Source organism: Manis pentadactyla, chromosome 17, assembly GCF_030020395.1.
Source record: "Manis pentadactyla isolate mManPen7 chromosome 17, mManPen7.hap1, whole genome shotgun sequence".
Taxonomy (NCBI): Eukaryota; Metazoa; Chordata; class Mammalia; order Pholidota; family Manidae; genus Manis; species Manis pentadactyla.
In genome coordinates this window covers 42,968,246-42,990,909 of record NC_080035.1, presented here as the reverse complement: position 1 = coordinate 42,990,909, position 22,664 = coordinate 42,968,246, and the positions used below count along the sequence as shown (strand labels likewise).

At 35.5% G+C, this 22,664-nt stretch overlaps 1 long non-coding RNA gene across 1 annotated transcript; it reads right to left on the bottom strand.

Moving 5' to 3' along the window:
- Positions 1–5,032: 5,032 nt before the first annotated feature.
- LOC118916582 (uncharacterized) lies at positions 5,033–16,824 on the bottom strand. The gene is made up of 3 exons (XR_005026443.2): positions 16,679–16,824; positions 14,775–14,865; positions 5,033–6,892 (listed from the first exon to the last, which is right to left on the bottom strand). It is a non-coding gene; the product is annotated as an uncharacterized LOC118916582 (long non-coding RNA).
- Between the last annotated feature and the right edge of the window lie 5,840 nt (positions 16,825–22,664).

Here is a 22,664-nt window from a genome sequence, read left to right as displayed (position 1 = left end):
TTACTATTAGATAAATTCTGAAACTATTTCAAATATAAATCTTACAAATAATATACTAAATCACATAAATTCTCTTAACATATATATTTGAATATATACATACATATATACATATATATAAATTGTCCCAGGCATTCAATTTCTGTAAAAAATTCAAATTTGAGTGGCAAATCATGAAGCATTAAATGTTACCCTGGCCAGGAGGATCCCGTGAACCCTGCAATAACGGAGTGGAAGCAGCAGCATATGAATTGTTCAAAGAGGCCTGCATGGAAACTTAATGGTCCTCGGATCCCTTTTAAGCTTTGTCTCTTTCTTCACGGGTCAGCATCTCTTCGTCTGAAAATCCTGTACTGACCTCACCTGAATCTTCTGCTTTGCAATTCTGTGACAGTTCTCAAGATCGATGTAAGTCATGAACGAGATAGGAAAAGAGAAGCCACTTAACAAATTTCTAACAGAGAGAATTACTGCCTTCAATAGGTAACAGAGAACCTGGAAACTCTCACGGGCTGCTGAGATTATCCAAAACTGAAACCATCAAGAAGCTACTACTTTTGTCTCTCATGACAGGTAAACTGAGGTAACGGTGTTCTTGCACCCCAGGAGCCTTGGTTGACAGAGAGGAACAAGAATCCCAGCAGCTTTGTCTGCCTGTAGGGGTGGGAATTGAAGCCATAAATGAAAACAACTGATGTGAGAGACATTACCTGACATAAAAAGAAGTGGGGAATTACTTCAGCTTCCAGTATCTTGCTGGTACTTCCCAGTAAGAACCTGGTTGATACTGGAGTCTGGAAAATAAGATATGTAATAGTTATCGCCTTCCCTAACACCTCCCCAGAATGCGAAGCAGATCAGGGAGAGGGGAGCACAAGTCTAACAACAGAACAGTCCTCCTCTTTTACTCTCTGGCATCCTTTCTCACATTTTACCCATATTTCACAACATGCTACTTTTACCTGACATGAGTCAACTATCTGTCATACAAATGAAGATGCCCTCTTCCCTCCCTCCTTGTCTTCCTCTTTTCCTCCTGCCCCCTCAGTGAGTGATAAAGTCCCATTAAACACTGCAACCATCAAGTTCAAGATCTCCATGTGACAGGCAGTCCTCCTCATGAGGTCCACATGTGATCCTTTCATTTCATAATTTCTGAACTCACAAATTTATCACTTGTAAGTTAATCACTTCCAATATTTCTTATCCAAAACAACAGGAGGAGGGAAAGGGTTGGGGAAGGTACTACTCAAAATTGGTTAATATGTATAACTACATAACAGAAGTATGCACAGATGCCACAATCATTTTTATAACTGGTCGTGATGCAATCTTACATGATTCTCCTTGGTAAGAGAGACCAATCGCCCTAGCCAGCACAAATTCCCTTCTCTGCATTTTTTTTTTTTCAGTGACACAGAAATGTCCAAATACACAGGAGGGCTTTTCACATTCAAGTTTAATAGGGCCATTGTGGAAAAGATTTATTTCTTGGAAACTAATAAATCTTGAATAGTAGAGTCCACAGTTGACTGGGCTATTAGATATAATAGTAAGATTATATAGAGGGGCCACTGCCATTTCTACCCCCCTTGGTCCTTTGACTTATATATTATGCTTTTATAAGAACAGCATCATATATTTGTCAATGGTTTATTCATATATTACAACTCAAAGTCACAGGGTATTTTCCTCCTAACAGCACCATAACTGAGTATTTTGTTGGCCATTCAACCATTTTTTTAGGCCATCTGTTCCTCAAAAGAAGAAATGACTATCAAAACGACAAGGCATGACTTTTCCTAGGTGTCTGTGCTGAGATTCTCCTTTGGGACTGTCCAAAGACTCCTTATAATTCTTAACGGTGACACTTGGAGTAACGTTGGATCTGCAGCGCCATCTTCTTGTGCCACAGGTCATTACAGGAACCGGGACTACTGTAGAGCCTTCTCTGGTACAAGGTCTCAGGAAAACTAGTGGGTTTGCCTATTAATATACTAAGAATCCAAATACAGGATATACAAAAGATGGGTCAAAGCCGAATACCTAAATATTGTATGTATTGCCTCTAAAATCCAAAAAGATCCACCAAGTATTGTGCCTCTTTTCTAGTGGGATGAGGCACAAGATGAAGCATCTTGGCATCTATTAAAAAAATAATGTTCAACATTCTCATTATTAAAATCCTAACAAATTTACAGCAGTTCCTAAATGTTTGTCATGACGTTTCTCTTGCACTTCAGCTCCAGCACATTCATTTTATTTGGGCTTCTAGGGTACCTGATACTTCCTGTTCACCATAGCCAACGAAGTGATGTCATTTATACAGTAAGCCAGTGCTATTTAATATGGAAAATCTAAATAACCACGGCCCTTCAGTATATAAAACTATATAATACAGACAGCAGCAGAATCAAACTCGCAGTGGAAAATGAGAATTCAGTCGGACTTTTGTCCCTGCCTTGCCATGTGGTCTTCTATTGGCATGAAAAGAACAAATCTGCTAGATCCCGACAGCTACCAGGTGCCAGAGACTGCGTTGGTTCACTTTAGCAAAGAGACCACCTCGCTGGCCTCAAGTGTGATTAGTTACTACCTGACTGTAAGATGCATTTGGTTTTTCAACCAAATGGATAATATAAAAGACTGTGATAAGAACATTCTGTCCACCTTTCTCTCTCAGGTTTTGAGGTTATTGCAAATCCCTGAGAATTTCCAGGAATTTATTATTGCTTTGGTTTGCTATTGTGGTATGGACGGAGAGTCTCGCGATTCTCATTTGGTTTACCAGCAGTAACGGCCCTCACTCCATGCGTCAGGGAGCCCAGGTATAGAGGATGCGACTGGACCAGTGTTTTCATTTCAACTTCTCCTTCAAAGACACAAGAGGTAAGTTCAGGAAAGATTTGTGGACTTACTGGGCCTTCTATGAGATAAACTTGGGCCCATACTTAATATCTTGGCTGCCAAGGAAGTACGGACCATTTAGAACAAACATGTAAAGTATCTCCAGAATATGTACGTATATCTGTTTCCTAGTACACAGCCACCCTGAGAAGTGGGTACAGCTCTCATTAGGGCAAGTTAGGTAAGTCACACAAGAGCCCATACTTGGATACCTATTTCTTAAGAAATTCAAACTTGCCTTTAATCAGGGGGGTTCTGGCCATAGGAATTTCCTTAAACCTGAAAACTGAGCTCCTAGCTTTTGATTTGAAGTTTCAAAAAGATAATTAAAATGTGTTATCTATTAAAACTTCAGTTTTTCCCACCACATAGGTAAAATAAACTTTAGGCTACCATCCATCATTTTATTCCTGAGGACCCAGTGTTCAATAAACCACAGCCACGATCCCTGTAATTGAAAATCTAGTATCCCTACTACTTCCTGGATAGTGTACTCACCTGACACATCTATGGAAGAAAGACTTTATTAATGCTGAGCAAATTGCTCCTATGTGTCCATAAAATCACATTAAAAAATAACATGCCTCCATAGTAAATGTCCTTAGTTATATCTAATATATATCCCTTTCCAATTTTAATAAGCAAAGAAAGCTCATGCTTTTCTTCATCTTTTCTTACTAGAGAAGTTTCAACTTAGCTCTTAAATTCCCTCGAGAGCTCTGGGATTTGAATTTAGCAGTATATTGATAAAACACGTACTATCTTTTTAAAAAACTCCAAAACCTATTTACACTTTCCATAGTGTGATTATATTATCAAATTTGTGTTCATTATTAGAAATATGTTATTTCAAGCTGATATTGTGTTATCATTTTTTAATTATGAATTTTATTACATTTCATGGATTTGTGAGGGTTAATATAAAATTATAAATCAAACTTAAAAATTAAATATAAATAAGAGCAAAGCACTATATTTTATTTCTGAGAATGAGTAGGATGAATATATATACTTATAGGTCATAATATCTGATTTGTACTGAAGATATGATATTTACTTCTCAAGAATAATTCTATTGAAAACACATCTGAAATTTTTAAAGAGCTATTTTATATCTGGAGTAGTAAACATTTTCAGAATTTTGAAGAAGGAACTGCTTAGCATGTTTTTATAAAGGTATTAAAATAATTATTCTATAGCAAGGTACTTGTCAGCAGATAAGATTTCAATAATTCTCTTTGTGTTTCAGAGCTGTGTAAGTTAAGAATGAATTCTCAAAAACCTTTACAAAGAAACTTTAAAAAATCTACCAAGAAAGATTGTCTTTCTGTACCTATCTTCAAGATAAACCTTCAAACACTAAAAAGGCATAACACCTTGGGGCCTTTGATAGATCAGTAGAGCAGCTGCCAAGTCAGGGAAATATTACTTCAAAATAAGCTCTTGATAAACAAAACTTTAAATGTACAGTTGTATTCTTTTTAGGAGACCCCAATCATAGAAAGGGTTCAAGTAATAAAAAGTAAAGATAAAACTGGATGTACCAAAATAAATCTAATGAAATTCATTTTGGTAAAGAAATAGAATGGAGCACATTAGATTCTCTAAATTATATGAGCTTCTTTGCAATCATTCCTGAATCAGATGGCACTAAACCTAGGTAACCTAATGCTTCCCTCCAACTAGCTACTCATTACAAGCAGCACTTTAAAACACAAAACATAATAGCCTAAAGCTCAAAGTGTTAAAACTTGGCTTTCCAATTACCTCCCTTTCCTCCAACACTTAAATCAATTTCTCAAGACAATTAGAGTATGTGGAGCTAACATATATATTTCTTATTTCCAGCAGTTTATATAATCACTTGTTTCTTCCCATCATTGCTACAATTGGGATGGCAATATTAATTTGGTTTTCATTGTGTTTAGTGAGGATTCATGAAACCCTGTGTCACAGATTCTACTTGCACCTGTAAGCACCATTTCCTCCTCGTTATTATAGCACTAACATTCTCTCAGGGAACCAACGCACTCTATCCTTGTTCTACTGGAGGCCTTTAAGAATGATACTCAGTTATCTGGTCACTTAGTTAAACAAAGGGACCATAAAGGCCGGCTTACCTGAATTTTTTTTTTTTTCCAGTTGAGAATTCTACTTGGAGATGAAGGTATCGGTGTCCAGCATCTGCCTGCTGCCTATGACCAAGTCTTCCGTGGTGAAGAAACTACTTGAGATATCGAAGTCGACGTACAGAAAAGTGGAAAAAACCAGATGGAGAGAAAAACATTTGGTGTTATTTGAATCCATGATTCCAGCCATGCCTGAGGCCCGAGAGCACTTTGCCTTTCTGAGGTGCTACCCCAATCAGATTGAACTGTATGTTACTTGTGACCAAAGACAAGCAGAAAGAAACAACCACTTGAGGCTTTTATTTATCACTGCACTAGTTTCCTATTTCCGTGAGTAACACAAACTTAGTGGCCTAAAGCAACACAAATCTCATAGTTCAGAGGTCAGAAGTCACACCCTTGATCTCACCCAGTCCAAAAGGAGGTGCTGGCAGTACTTCATTCCCTTCTTGGGGCTTTCGGGGAGACCTGTTTTTTTGCCTTTTCCAGCTTCTAAAAGCTGCGTGCATTCTTTGGCTAGTTGCCCTATTCTGTCTTCAAAGCCAGTGATGGCATCACTCTAACCCACCTGCCTTCCTCTTCCACATTTAAGAGCCTTTGTGATTACATGGTGTGGCCACATAATTCAGGATAATCTCCCCATCTCAAGGTTATCTGATTATCAACCTTTATTTCACCTGCTACCTTAACACCCTTTTGTGTGCAATAGAAGATATTCACAGGTTCCAGGAATTAGGATGTGGACACCGATTGGAGGCCATTGCATAAGCACCAAACTTCAAAACAATAAAGAGAATATAATATAAAAATCATTTATATAAAGTTATAATTTTCTACACTATTAATATTTTAAGAGAAATCAAAAACATTACATAACACATGTACTTATAAAAATACTTTTGCAAATTCACAATAAACACTAATTTTATAAAATTAAAGGCTTAGATGCTTCCCCCCCCTGCATTCCTATCTATTTTTGCTAGTGGTATTTGTCTTCCTTTATATAATATGGAAATTAGTTAGTATAAAACACTGATTAAAAATGCCAGGCTTTGAAGAAATGCTAGAGATTTTCTGTTCCTGCCTTGATTCCCTTTTAAGACATTCACCCATATTATTCTGTATTTGAATACTTCCAGCAATGGAGAACTCAGTATCAGTAAATTTAAAGGATTTCCAAATCTGTAGACATTCGAGAATGCCCTCATGGCACCACTGCTGTGAGTCTTCATGGTTTGCAATCTTTGCTGACAGACGGAGAAAAGAATTTCTGCAAATGATGCATGTATCCAATTCCCGCAGACAGCAGACTGCAGCCTCTGGGAGCCAGTGAGAAACGTGGGCTTGATAAAAGGCTGTGGGATCACCAGCTTTGGTCCCTTAATTCTCTGCTGGGTTGGAGAGCAGAATGCAGAGGAGTTGGGGGTAGGCGTTCTTTACCTGCAGTACAAGCAGCTTGAATTAGTAACACTGTGTCTCACTGTGAATTGTAGGCAAGCTTTTACCCTATTGTACCTTGTGAAATAACATACCTTACAGATACATATTTTAAAATAAGGTCAAGGTTATATTTCTTCTAGTGATTAAATTTCCTTTTGAGTCAGAACTTGCACTATTAACAAAGAAAATACCTACTTTTCTTTTTCCCAGCGTGCTAATAATTGCAAACATAGGCAATATGTAAGGTCTAAAGAGCTCATAATTTTTCATTGTATCATATCAGTAGGAAGGACATAAAAGAGAGGCTCTGTTATATTCAAAATGGTATATTGATGTCATTTACCTTATAAATCCAACAATGGGTAGATTCTAGCATATTCATAACTGAATTTCTATCTCATCAGGAATCCCAAAGTCTGTAAAAACAAGCACAATGAAATAGAAACACCTGCTTTTGATATGCTACAGCACAAAGAAATATCATCACCACTATTTCAGACAATATCTTTAAAAGTTTATGTGTTTACCACAACCCCAGTGAAATAAAAATAGCCTACTCAGAAACTGATATTTGAGAGATGATCCTAGGGAATATGCCTTGATTTAGGAGCACTAAATTCTGGGGTTTAGTACTGAATTTGCCTTTTAAATCCAGTGAATTCTATAATGCAAGTAATAGTCTTTGCATTACAGACCATACACGGTGAATGGCAAGGCTTTTATTTCCTCCTCTTTCCTATTGTTCATTATAGACTATTTATATGTTGCGTGTCTTTATTCTTGCACATGAACACACACACCCCACAGTTGCCCTTATTTTTAAAAACAGACTGAATTACTCCAAGGTAGGTTTCTTGCACTTGGCAGTATTGCTATTTGGGACCAGATAATTCTTTAATGGGGTTGTGGGAGGATGTCCTGTGCACTGTAGGATCAACGAATCTAGCAACATCTCTGGCCTCTATCCACTAGATGGAAGGGGCAAACCCTAGCCAGTTATGACAAAAAAAAAAAAAATGTCTCCCGATATTTTCAAATGTTGCCTGAAGAGCAAAAAATCAATCACTGATTTAAGAATATATTCATAAATGATTTTGCAATAAGAAGAAAAATTAGAAACATTCTGATGTAAATTAAAAAACACTCTAAACCTTATAACTCCTTGTATTTTAATTACAAACTTTTCCCTAATATTTTCAGTAAACAAACCTGACTTACTGTTCTTTTTATTTCTGATTATGCATTTTTTTCTTTACTGAGCTAAGTAGTATCATAGATGGTTTCATCACTTTTTAAAATATCTAATTTCTAATTATTCAATCATTTCTGAAACCCAAATAGCTATTATGCTTCTCTCTGCATAGTTCTAGAGAAATATGCATATAATTGTTTGATTTTTAAAAAATATATATAACAGTTAGATATATAACATAATAAGCATACTTATTTTGGGCCAGGAGATATGCTAAGTGGTTTATATGTGTGGTTACATTTAAGCTTCTCCATATCCCCATTAGTTAGGTCTTCTTATTCCCTCTAATTTGGAATGCAGCTGAAGCCCTGAAATGAATTATCTTTGACAGTGTCAGTCTAATACCAGGATGCACATTTGTATCAAGGCTGGTCCTATTTAAGAGTTGGCTACACTTTCGCCTTGAATTGTACTAATTGTATATGTATGTTCCTCCCCAAGACAGCTCTGAGATCATCACGGGAATAATGGATCTTCTTAATCAGTCCTCTTATCTCTCCCTCTCTTACCATTCCCAGCATCTTGCATTCAGGCCCCACTGAACCTAATTTCCTCTATAGCCTGAATGATTTTGCCTCTTTGGTCTCCAAACTCCAGAAATCATATTTCTCTCCTCAGCCTCCTCACCTTCTTACACTGGAGTTAAGAGACAGAACTCACTGGACTTTGACAGCCCAACTTGGTTAAATTGTAATTTTAATTTCATGGCACTCCCTACTGTTGGTCTTTCCCTTCTAAGCTACACTTCTTGTTGTTTTTAAGAAACTCACCTCAGTCTGCTGCTCATTTTAATTAGCACATATGGAAAACACCAGGATTCTTATTCTTAAAAATCAAGCCATCTTGAAGAAAATTTAAGTAATTCTTGGTGAAATCATCAGTTGAAAGTGCTTGAAGCCCTTGTGGGAAACATGCTGTAAGCTGAGCGTGGCAAAATAACGACAGAGGAACTCATGTGGTACCGGGGTGACCTGAGCAATATCCTGTAGCTTCAAAATTCTCAACAAGTTTAAGTAAAGAATATCTTGCTAGGAAGGGAAAGGTGTAAATCAATATATTAGCAGCAATAAAGTAGTACATGGCTCAATGACTTGAACAGTGAAAATATGTTATCTCTCATAAAATATTCAGAGGCAGTGAAAAGACCGGTTCACAGGCCCAGAGATGTCCCCAGGGACCATGGCTCTTTGGATATTTCTTCTTTGTGCCTCCACTGTCTCAGCCACACCCTCTTCTATAATTTTAAGATGGTGACAACAATTCCGAATATCCACAACTCCAAGCATCATCAACTCCAAGCATCATAAAACTCATAAAACAGCATCCTAAAGCAGTAAAGGAGACCCTAACAGACCCCCAGCTTTTTGTCACGGAGGGAAATCTTTTTTCAGAAACCCTGTAAGATTACCCCTTATATCCTCTTGGTCAGAACTGGGTTTGGTGCTCACTGTCAAGCAACCACTGGTAAAAGGGAATGGGATTTCCATAACTGGTTACACAATTAGTTTATTCATGAATCAGTTCTTGCTCCTAACTTCCCAGGGAACATTATCACCACGTTACTAGCAAAAGTGAGGTCATCTTAGCAAAGCTGAAAAAGGGGAAAAAAATGGCTGTCATTAATCAATAATATTTGCCTTATTTGGCTTATTAATTAAATTAAGCCTAAAGTGTTTAGGCATTAAATATGCAAGCTTTCAGATTTAGCTTTGACTTGCAAACAGTGCCTAAAATTCACCTTACCTCCATGATACGGCTGGACAGTTCTGTGAGGATAGACCGCAAAGTACAGTATCTTGGAATGATAAAATGATTAATTTCTCAATCCTCCAAATTGGTAAACACATAGATGAAACTTCACAGACTCAGAAAATAAATAAGTAAATAAATACCTTGTGGAACTGGCTTCTGATTATAATCAGGAAGCAGATTTCTCTGCCATAACCCAAACTGAATCATTACCTGGAGGATTGGAGGGGCAACCAGGTTTGGAAAACAATGCACTAGAGTAAAGGTGCTTTGAATTACTCTGGATTCACCAGTGTGAAAGAAAGTGACAGCCATTTCTATGTGGCCTTCAGATTTAACTACTTCCAGCCTTAAGACACTAGAGACAATTTTCCCCCTTCCTTCTTCCTTCTTTTTATCTCCTGTTAACACCCTTTGCACCTCTATGATAATTCCTTTCGCTCCTCTGATCCTTCCACCCTCACTATACTACTATCACTTTGAACTCCCTATACTAGCTTTTTTTTTTCTTTAACAATTGCCCTTATATCTTGATAGGAAGCAGTTATCCAAACCAGCATCCCTACTGTGCTATGCATAGTATAGAAAAAAGAAAAATCCAGCACAGGTTGCTGATACGTATAGATATGCTTCCTCCTTTGAGCTAGTGCCACAGTAATTAATACTAAGAGCAACAAATAGAATGCATTCAAAATGATCTTTTTTTGTGAGATTAGAATTTTTGAAATTCCTACATTCTTTATATAAGCATCTCATTGAGAGTAGGGTTTGAACTTTATTATTTATTTGATTCTAAATGTGCATGTTCTATAGTTCTAAAAGTGTTTTAAAGGCATGAAAACAAACTTCTCATCCCTTGAATAATATAACTAAGCCAGCAAGACAGTTTACCATGATCAGGAGTATGGGGATCTAGGCTTATGTCCCAGCAGTTTACTATCTGCTTAACCATGATGGTCAAATTAATTAACCTCTCTCACCATTTTTTGACAGATGTGAAGTAGTTATCATCTCTTTTTCAATATCATTATGAATATTAATCTAGTGTTTTTATCAGAGCACTATAGCCATTATTACTTATTTTTAGAGACAAAGAACTTGTTTAGATAAAACTATAGATATAAATTACTCTTTGATACACACACATTAACTGTTTTAAGAGGAGTAACAGGAACATGTCTCTCAAATACAGTAACTAAACCTCATCAATTTTAAATTAGCAAAGGATAAAGTGAGTTTAAAATCTTACACCATCAATGTGTGACGTTTGCCATCAAGCCCTTGAGTTTAAATGGAGATAATTAAGATTATCTCCTTCAGGAGTCAGGTTTTCAATGTATTTGATTCATGTGCAGGTTGATGTCCGACTTTTATTCATTAATCCAAATAATGAAACCAACACAGGAGTTAATTCAAGCAGTATGGATAACTAATATAACCCCATGCAATTCTATTTATTAAACAAAAACACAGTTCATAATTTAGTCCCACTCCTATCTTTATTAATGTAAGGGACTATTCATATCAATGGCAGTTAATTATGAATTAATGCATGGCTAGTGATTAACTATGGTTAATTAATTAGTTGTGAGGTAATTAGAATGTATTTTTTCTGTTTTATTTAAGTATAGTTGATATACAATGTTATACTAGTTTCACATGCATGACATAGTGATTCAATACTTCTTTAATAAATATCAAGATAAAATGTAAATATTATTTAAAGAAACACAAACTAAGGAAGTGTGATAAATTTTGCACAGATTGCATTGCCCATCACTAGCTCCCCTAATTTCAGTTCATCCACTTTTATAATAAGGATAAATTTTTCTCTTCTCTACAGAAAAACTGAACAATGTAGTTTTGATATTTTAATACACAGAAGCTTAAATATTGGTATTGTAGTAATTTTTTCTTAAACAGATGTTACCTTTAGACAAAAGTGCAATGCTTATGGTTTTAGTTCTGTATTTTTTTGCAACCACATAGCTCTTTGTTACAATATAAGCATACTATGCACGTCTTCTTTGGGAATAGAAGAGAGCTCCAGACAAGCCCTGTGACAGCTGGAATTAGGGAGGTAGATGAGATTTGGATTAGAAGTACTGATGCATGTAGTTTTGGGGAGGTCAGAAGATGGATTTCAGCCCCGAACACTGCCCTATTTCTTTTCATAGCAATAGCAGTACAGAAACCTCTTAGTTTGGGGCTTACAGCAAGTGTGTGATGTATTTTTCACTTCTGCTTTTCAGGGGAGAAGTTGTAATTTGTCCTCCTCCAACCAGAAAATCGATGATCCCTGAAGCAAGGATCATTTGGGTATCATCTCTCTGACTGTGATGACAGTAACACTCTCTTCAGTTTCTCTGGCGTGGATCTGGAGTGAAATGCCCTGGTCTTATTATAGTTCTGGGAAGACCTCAGAGTACCTTGACTGAAAAAATGGCCAAGTCCCTAAACTCGCAGCCTTTCCAAATTGGTGGAGAGAAGGCTTTCCAAACTTTGAGAAAGGAGTATGTGTTACTGGTTGTCAGTATCTTATCATCTGAGCTGTTCCACCCATCCTGATGGCCGTAACCTGGAACTGTGGGAAGTCCATGTTTGCTAGGACTCTCAGTGACACTCACTTATCCCAAATATCTGGGTTACTTCATGTCCTCTTAAATACATCTCTTTAATTAGGGAGTTGATAAATGGAATCGGGATTCAAAAAATATAGTGGTCATTTGCAACATTATATACCACAGCTTATTCTCTGTAAAACCCTGGCTATACTTTCAAGTTAAACCAACACTGTCCCACAGGAAGGCTTAGCCAAAGAGGATATAATTATATTCTACTTAGGATTCAGTCTATATACAATCCCAGATTTTTCTAGTAAAATAATATAGACCTGACTATCCATCATGGCCCACTTAAACCACTAAACTCTTTGGTTCCTTCCTATAAATGTGACCATCTCTGAATATACCACTTCTCATGGAATGGCTCTCAAATCAAAGGGCAGCCTTGAAGCATGAAGAGATCATTTTTTACTATCCACTAAGTCTACAATATCTCCTGGAAATAAAATGTGGAATACAAAATTTAATTTTTGAACTGCTCCTCAACCTTCTTTTGATAACACTATATATTATTACTGTGTAGGTTGATAACACACTTCAACCCTTCTATAGTCCCTGCTGTCTACTTTTTCCCTGATATTATCTACCCCATGAACTTCAATGGATAATCATGTAGCAACCTTACAGTAAGGCTTAGAAAGCTTGGCACAGGAGACAAAAAGCAAAATCTCCTCCAACATCTATGCTCGGTGGGGATCACTACTGTTATAATCTCCCAACTGATTATTTTCCTTAGACTTTTAAATTAAATATTCCATATTATGCCCAGCCTACTAAGACCCTATTTGTCCAACTGTAAAGTGCCAATGTGTAAAACCGACATATGCAGAAGGAATGATACTTCAATAAAAAAATAATAATAATATAAAAACATGACCATGCCATGCAAAAAAAAAAACATCTAGAAGTCCCTATTCTCTAAACGGATAGACATTTATTAACAACATCAATAGACTCAAACCTAGTGCTAGCAGTTGACTTAAACTTGGGGCAGCAAATGAAATATGAGCCATCAATATTATTTGTATAAGTCTACCCTATTCTTCAAAACAGTTCAGTCTTTTATACTTAATAACTGAAAAATCACATAAATATGTGATAGGAGTAATCTCACATGCATTTTGAAATCTTTGTGTAAGTACAAATTTTTACAAATCTCCAGAGATGCTGCTTTAATTTTGATTTATTATTTCTGCAGTAAGTCAGAGCTCTAAAACTTTCCATTTGAAACATTCAATGAGTACAGACCTTATAGAACAGGGTGGGAGCTAACATGGGATTTGGCCACTTGAATTCCAAAGTAACGCTAAGAGCCGGAGAAATAATCACAGTATTTTTAAAGCTCTTTGCTCCCAACACAAGGTGACTTCTGTTAGAACATTTTATTACCTGGCACTCATAAAATCTCACTCAGATTAGCAATTCAAAGTGGAATTTAGGGTTCATAGGGACTAGTATTAGTTCAGAGACAGTATTTTCTTCTCCATTGTTCAGCTATACACATTAAATATCACCACAATGATTCCATAGGAAACAGAAGGTTCAAAAACATGTCATGGTTAAAAGTCTGTCCCCTGAGTCAGGCACTTGAGTCATTCCACTTGCATCTGAATTCAGAATTCATCACTCTCTCACAGTAGGACTCTGCCAAAGTAAACAACCTTCCAGCTTCAGTTACCTTGATATAATGAATATGTCGAAACTTACCTGAACAATGGAATTTTTTCAATTAATTGAAATGATCTATGTAAATACTTAACACACTATCTGACAACGAGTAAACACTCAAAACATGCAAGCAATAATAATATTAGTCATTAATAATAACATGAAAATATGATATTGACAGTGTTCGGGAAAAGGTCTCCCCTTCATGTCTACATTCCACTGATATCAGCCACTTTCATCAAAAGGCTAATCCTTTTTCTTTGCTAATTCCTTTGTCTTCACATCTTTTATTATAAATAAGCAATTTCAATTCTACTTTTGGAAATAGTTTTTATGGAAGAGGACAATTGAGCTTCAATTCTTTTAACCACATGTTTCTCTATTGTGAATCAAAGAATAGATTTAGTGTTCAGTTCTTCTGGGTCAACCCATCTAGCTATTTCTTTCCCATCTAAATTTAGCTTTTTCAATCCAGTGTGTCTCCTTCTCAGCTCCCCACACCCAAAGTGTAATTTTGTCTTTCATTACAGGCATTGTTAACAATTTCATTTGATTCCCACACTGTATTTATCTTGGATATTGCTCTACCTCTAAAATGTAGTGGGCTAATTTTAGGACAGTACTGAAGGGTTGGAAATGTATTATTTCTAAATTCACTCTTGCAGCAAATTTTCATGTATAATAGAATTTAGTATTCTTTCTTCATTATCTGATTATAACCACTATTACAATCCAGTATTCTTAGAAAAGTCTTCACATTTTAAAATCTATTATATAAAGTTTCCAAAAAAGTGATATAAATAGACACCATTCCAAGTTACTAACTGAAATCTACCTGAAATGACCTAGATAGTATAGTGTTGTCATATTAGCTCTTTTAAAAAAAGTAATATCTATATAATTTGATCTTTTATAGAAATTACTTATATTCACTTATATAGGCCTTCTACTCTAAATACACTTTTAGATGATCTTGTAAATACTACACACACACGGATTACATACACCATGCATCTTCCTGAACACAGAGAAATGACTTTCCTCTCTCCTTTCTCTGGTCTCCCATCCCATTGGTCAACATCTCATACATCTCAGCCTATAATCAGAGAATATTCAGCTGTTAGCCCATCTGAGAGAAACAGTTAAAGTGTGCAAGCACCAGCCAAATTCAAATACAATTCAAATGTAGGTCAAGGGGACCACTTAGAATATGAATGTGAATCATTAGAAAAATCGTAAGAGCCTTAATTTAGGCAATTCTTTATGATCAGGTATTTACAAAAATAGTATTTAAAGTAACAATCCCCAAAATTGTTCAAAAACAGGACTGTATCAAACATGCATTTGCTCTATATTTCTAGCACTGACTCTGCAGTTTGAAGAAGTAAAGGATAGGGTACTTTGTATCACACACAAACACACACATGTGCACACACACAGACACACACATACTGCAGAATACCAACTGTTCATGCTTAAAAAGCAAAATCTTCAAACTTTTAGCATACAATATAAGGTAATACATACATCATATTGAACTAGCTTAGAATTTCCTAAGAAAGGCACAAAATAGACAAACATCAAGGTAAATATTATACATGCAACTACATTGTCAATTATTTCTATAAGTCACCCTATAATACTAACAGAAGATATTTTCAATAGAGAACTTCTAATGAGAAGAAGGTAAGACATATAAGCTTTTCTAAATATTAAAAAGTAAAATGCTGACTATGTATTTGCCAAATATGAGAATTACTAAAAAATCATAAAAATGTTCCTGAACCTTATTGCAATACTAGAAATTTAAATTAAAACCCCAACAAAGTACACACATCTTCTGGAAATAGTCATGAAGCCTGTTTTTGAATTACAGCTTTTTTGTTTTGAAACCCCATTTGTTTACCTTACCATCAACCAAACCATACAGATAAAATAGTTTTTTACTTGGTGTAGTTACCACAAGTAACCTTCGCTCCTGAAGGATAAGAACCTAATTTAATATATATATTAACATAAATATTCAAGATTTATCATCGGACCATTTTGCAGTCTTCCTTGGTAAACCATCTGTGGACCCTTGAAAGTCATGTGCATTCTGCAGTGGTTGTGTATGTGGTGCCATAAAACTTATTTGGGTCAAGTTGGTCAACAGTGTTCAAGTCTGTGGTCTTCTTATTTATTTACTTCCCATTCAAAAATTTCAATACATATTGTCATGTTCATATTTTAGAATATAGAATCCAGTAATGTTTTGTAGGTTATTAAGAGTATTTTAATTTAGCAATGGCCATAAACTGAAATGATAATGTGATACCAGTTTGCCTGTGGAATCCTATCACATATAATATTGGACCCAGAGATGAAAGGTTGCATAGGCTGAGTGTTGAATGTGTCATGGTAGCTGAGGCCTAAGAATCTCCATGAAAGTAAGTGTAGAAAACCAACAACAACAATGAAAAAATGCGTGTAGCACTGCAGCACTGTGCCCCTGCCTTCTGTAGTCGATTTTGTTCTGCTTGCCAACATGATCCCTGGGATACCAGGCAATATGTTAATTTGAGTCTTGTCTTTGTTCCAGGCCTCTATGTGTAAATGCTATAAAAGAAGATGTTGATAGAAAATTATTTGAAAAAGAAATTGCAAGAAGTCAAATTAAAACAGTATTATTTTGATTTAATTAGGAAAAAATAAATCAGACTTGGATATAAGGTATTCACTTAAGAGGTTTGACTCTTAATGCTACTTATCAAGGTTGAAACAGGGAATAATAAAAATTAGAAGATTTTAAGTACGTAATGTAGGAGGTAAATGTGACCCCATTCATGGATAATTTTAATTCTACTAGTCATTAAAATATAATAGCTTCTTTTGTCATCCTGGAGAAGCTTGAGGCAGCCAGAACTCACCTTGTTCATGGTGATGGCACATTGCTCTTTGCCAGCACCTGTTCAGGGAGTCAGGCACACCAGTAAATTTCAGCTGGTCTGGAGGCTGGTGGTAAATGCTGTCATTCAGTACCTCTGTAGCTCTCTTGTGCTTGATCTCATGCAGAGACCCAGTGGGTACGTAGCCAGTGCTTCTCAGCCCGTGGAGATTGGCCTTGTAAACATTCTGTGAAGATGAAAAAGGCAAACATTCTTAAGCAAGACCAAAAGATTTAGGGTAAAGATGCAAATGGAACCATTAATAAAGTACAATTCTGTTTTTCAAAAAAAAGATAATTTAATTTACAGGTTCATTCCATATACATAACCCAGTTAACCAACAAATGAGAAAGGACAAGGAAGTGGAAGTAATTTTATGGTCTCTGGGCTCACTCAGGCAACTGTATTCTATTAGACTACAGGCTAGGGGCTGGGTTCAGCTGGGTTGTTTATTTATTTTTGGTTTAGTAATTCAGTGAGTTACTGAAAGTGATGTTTAAGTCTCCAGCTATGACTGTGAATGCTTTTATTTCTCAACTTAGATTTTTCAATATTTGTCTGTTTTTCAAGCACTAATTTTATGCACATATATATTTTGGACTTTTATATTTTTCTAGAGAATTCACTCTTTGTCCTATAAAACGTCCTTCTTTATCTCTATTACTCTTTATAGCAACACCAACTTTCTTATGCTTACTCTTTGCATGATGTTTTCCCTATACTTTTACTTTTTAACCTTTTGTCTTTGAGACAGAATAAAATTAGGTCTTGTTCTTTATTCTATCTCACAATTTTTGTCCCCCTCACCAGTTTTGTTTTTGGTGTATCTGGTACATTTACATTTAATGTAATCACAATAAAGTTGCCTTTTATTTTTTGCTCTATTTTTAAAAAAATCAATATTCTTTCTAATTATTTTCTTTGAATTATTTAAATACCTTTAGCATTCTTTTTAGATTTTCTATTTATCTCTCCTAACCTTTGGCTAAAGATATTCTAATTTTTGACCATAAAACTATGCATATCCCCAATCATCTGTCCACTCTTCTTCCCACATGCATAGCTTCTACTTCTCTACCTGATCAGCAAATTTCAGCTAATTTAATAGCCCACAACTCCAATATTTAGCTTAACACTTCACATTCCTCAGGCAAAGGCTTATGTTTTTTGTCTTCCTTTCTTTAAGGACCAAACATTTTTACTGCTCTTTGCACAATGCCTGAAAACAACTGAACCACATATTTTGTCCAGTTTCATAGATGTTTTCAGCAGCAGGGCAGGTCAAATACAAGTTAATATGTTACAGTTAGAGGAAAAGAATTTTAGGAGCTACTTTTCAAATGGCTACTAATTATCAGCCAAAGAAGTTCTGAACTTACCTTAAAACTCAGATTTTTACTATAATTATTCTGGGAGCCTGCCAGAGTTCTGTACATCTTTTTTGGCCAAAGGCACTTATAGTCCATGAAGTGTGATGATATATTGTAAGGAACAAATGACAGAATGTCTTGCATCGCAACCAAGATATTCTGTAGACCCTTTTTTTTTGTTTCCAGGTCACATTCAATAGTGAGAGTTTTCAAGTAATCCAGTTAAGGGCTCAGATATAGGAAATATCATCACTAAAATCAAAGGAGGTCTACAACGTGCTGTGTCTCTTTCTACATGATGGGAGGTACAAGTGTACCATATCATCTCTCACTTTAATTGAATATTTTATTTAAATTTAACATTATCAATATTATTAGGATTAATGCTTCCATTCTATGTTTTTTATTTGTTCTATCTATCTTTAGTTCCTTTTTTTCCTTCTTTCCTGCTTGTTTCTCAATCAATTATATTTTATTTCATATTCTACTTTATATCTACTATTTGTATTTTAGATACACATTTTTATTTATTAATATTTTGTTGTTTGTTTAGGGGATTAAAATATGCATGCCAAATTCTACTATACTATTCCACTTCAAATGTAATGTAGAATATAAATCCTTCAAACTACACGACAACTTGGTATCTGCATATTTTTGTGACCCCGATATTTCTATTGGTATCAAGGAATCTATTTCCATTTCAGCATCCCTATCATCACCTCTGAGCTACAGAGAATTAGCACTATAAGAATGTTGCATTCTCCTCACCAATTCATTAGTTTAAAAATTGGTGAGAAGTTGTTTTGAGAGTATTTTTAAAGTATGGCTAAGCAGGTTTTACATAATAAATCTATTCCAATATTCTCATCTCTCTGAAATATCATCTATTGTTTGTCAGAGAGAAGCTGACATTTTGAGCTCATTAACTATAGGCCATCATTGAGTCCAAGTTGAATTTGTCTTTAGTAGATTATTAAAATACCTCCCCTGGGTTTCAGCCAATATATTAAAACTCTAGTCCCTAGTAACCACTTTCATAGTAACACAATAACCCTACTGAACCTTGTATTTCTTCTTGGTGTAACACCTTTAATATCTAATCCCATATACTCCCTGCTGACACAGTTTGGTGAGAACTTGCCATTATTTTAGTGCATAGGTTTTATCTCCATGGGCTTTCTTTATAGCTTCCATGTGGATTATGTTGGATGTCATAGACTGAATATTTGTATCCATGCTCTACCCACAGAAAAAAAAAATTGTACGTTGAGATCCTACCTACCAAAGTGATGGTATTAGAAAGTGTGACCTTGGGAAATAATTAGGTCATGAGGGCAAAGCCCTTCTAAAAGAGGCCCCAGAGATCTCTCTTGCCCCTTCCACGAGGTGAGCAGACAGTAAGACAAAGGCAGTCTGCAACCCAGAAGAGGCCCCTCAGCAGAACACTAACTATGTTGACATACTAATCTCAGATTGCCAGCCTCCAGAACTCTGAGAAATTGCTGCTCTTTATAAGCCAGATAGTCTATGGCACTTTGTTACAGCCATGCAAATGGACTAAAATATTAGGTATCCAGCTTAATTCACAGACAGAGGAAACGTGGAAGCAGGATGTGTCCTCAGAAGAATCAGCACCACCTCTGCCTTGAGTGGAATGCTTAACAGATTTAAGGCAGACAAAACTTTTCTCAGATAAATTTTGGAGAACTTCCTCCAAGAGTTAGAGAATTTCAGGTAGATTTGTGGCTAAATATCTCTTTTTCATAGTATCTATCTCAGATATAGTTTATTGTCTCAGTCTTTCTCTACTAGTGTCCTTCCTTACTGGGAAAAACCAGGGAAGGACGAATATCTACTTTGCATAGAATCTAAGGACTCCTTAGAGAAATTCCACATATGAATTATGGTCACCAATATATCCACATTTTACCTGCAAGAGGAGAAAGAAGAACATGAAGAATCATCTATGTCTTAATGCTCAGACAAAGAAATGTAACCCATTAGTTCTGTACATAAACCACTTGCAAGACTCAAGCACATGCAACACTTTAGAGCAAAAGAACTAGAAAAATACAGTCAGGCTGGGCAACTATACACAGAGTTAGCGCTTTGTTACTCTGGAAGAAGACAATGTGAAGACACACAGGAAGAATGCTTCGTGAAAATGAGAGAGTGGATAAATGCCTTGATGCATTTATCTCTCTGCTGCATATGTGCACGGTAAATGTAGAGACATTATGGAAATAGTACATTCCAAAATCAGGAAAGGAGTTTGATATATATGAGCAGAAAGAGGTATATGATTGGAGATGGATACACATGTTGTTTTAAGTGTATTTCTATTTCATATTTTATATCTCAAGTGATGTATATAAGCTTCCTACCACTGCAGTAATCACAACAAACTTACTGCTTTAAAACTATGCAGTTTTTTTTTTATAGTTCTGGAGGTCAGAAGTCTAATCAGTGTTGGCAGTGTTGCCTTCCCTCCAGAGGCTTCAATGGGGAATTTGTTTCCTTCTGATTTTCAGCTTCTAGATCTCTTCTAAATGCATTTCTTGGTTGGTGGCTCCTTCCTCTGTCTTTCTAAGCACATCGCCCCAAACTCTGCTTCTGTGTCCCAGCTGCTTCTCCTGGTTTTAATATCCCTTGCCTCCCTCTTAGATGACCATTGTGATTACATTGAACCTACCCAGATAATTTGGAATAATTGTCCCATCTCAAGATATTTAATTTCATCTGTAAAGTTCCTTTTACTGTGTAAGATAACACAGTCACATGGAAATTAGTATATTTTCAGGGTAAGTTTTGGGGCCCATTTTCAGCCTATCACAAGTGGCAAGGTGTTTACCTACATGTTATTTTGTTTTGTATAGAATATGTATATTCTTTATGTAACTACAAAGATGTCTTTAATAGAAAATCGAAATAGGTAGGTTTATACATGAATGAAAGTTTTGAAAGAATACTAAAAAAAGATAAGAAAGAAAATGGAAAGAGGCATAGTGACATAATTAGGCTGGTGTCCAACTAACTGCCTCATCTATATTGTAGTATATAGGATATGCAGCTAATTTTTAAATTGATTTAATTAATTTGCTTAATTTTTATAAGTAGAATAAACTTATAAGCATAGCATAACGATCCCATCCTTGAATTAGGGAAATTATCCAAAAGTTATCCAAAGCAAGTATAAGGAATGAAAGCACAAACTCCGTTTTCAGGGTAAGTAGGAGACAAGCAAATCTGCACACTTTAAAAATAGGTGAAAAAATAATTTAAATGAATTTAAGCACACTTTGGATTCCTACCAAAAAGCGTACTTAGTCATGATATATTATCTTTTCTCAAAATATTGCTGGTGTGATTTGCTAACATTTAATTAGGGGTGTTACAGTATATCTAGTTCTTGAGCTATATAAAGCTATAGCAGTCTTTTAAGAGTGGCCTTATCTGATTCAAAAAGCAAAGAATGATTATCCGAAATACTGAGCTGGGGAAACTTCCCTCCCCTTCAATTTTGGGTAGATTTTGGGTAGAATTGGTTTACTTCTTTTTTTTCCCCCTCTGTGATTATATATTCAATTTGATGTACATTTAGATGAGATAATATCTTTTTATTTTATTTTTTATTAAGGTATCATTGATATACACTCTTACGAAGGTTTCACAAGAAAAACAATGTGGTTATTGCATTCACCCTTACCCTTTCTTAAATGTTTGTTAGGAAGCACAGAGGGAACACAATGTGCAGACACACAGGCAGAATGCCTTTTCAAAATGGGAGGGGGAATTGATGCATTCACAAGCCAAAGGAACCAGAGATTTTCAGCAAACTACCAAAAGCTAGGAAAAGGCAAGGAAAGATCCCCCTTCAGGTTTTAGAGGGAGCATAGCCCCACATGCACCTTAATTTTGTACTTCTAGCTTCCAGAAATGCAAGAAAATAAATTGTTGTTTTGAGTCACCTAGTTTACGATACTACTATAACAGCCCTAGAAAACCAGTACATAAGACAAATGGGAAAAGTGAAAAGAAATATGTGCAATTCATATTAAAGACAAAAGACTAACTTTTCGAATGTACAAAGAGCTTTTCCCAATTGAAGGGGAAAAAAATGGAAATATGTTCAGAAGTGGTGCATAAGTAAATATACTATGAGGAAGTACAAATATCTCTTAATTATATAAAATAATATGATCAATTTCATTCACAGTAGTAAAAATGCAAAATAGAATTGCATTATCATCCTGTTTTTACCATCCCAACTTTCTACATTGGCAAGAACTTAACAAATTACAGCATGTGTTTTTGGCAAGGGAAATCGGCATTCTCAAGGATTCTAGGAGGTATTTTAAAAAATACAAACCTATAGATATCATCTATGGCCATCTGTGCAAAAAAAAGAAAAAAAGAAGGCCAAACACTTTGATAAGAAATTCCATTTCCAATACTTTATTCCATAGCTCTTCTTTCACAGATACAAAATGTTACTTGAAAATTCATCATTGCAATTTTGTTTATGATAGCAAAATACTGGAAAATTATTTTAATACCTATCAATAGAAAACTGGTGTAACAAGCCATTGTAAATC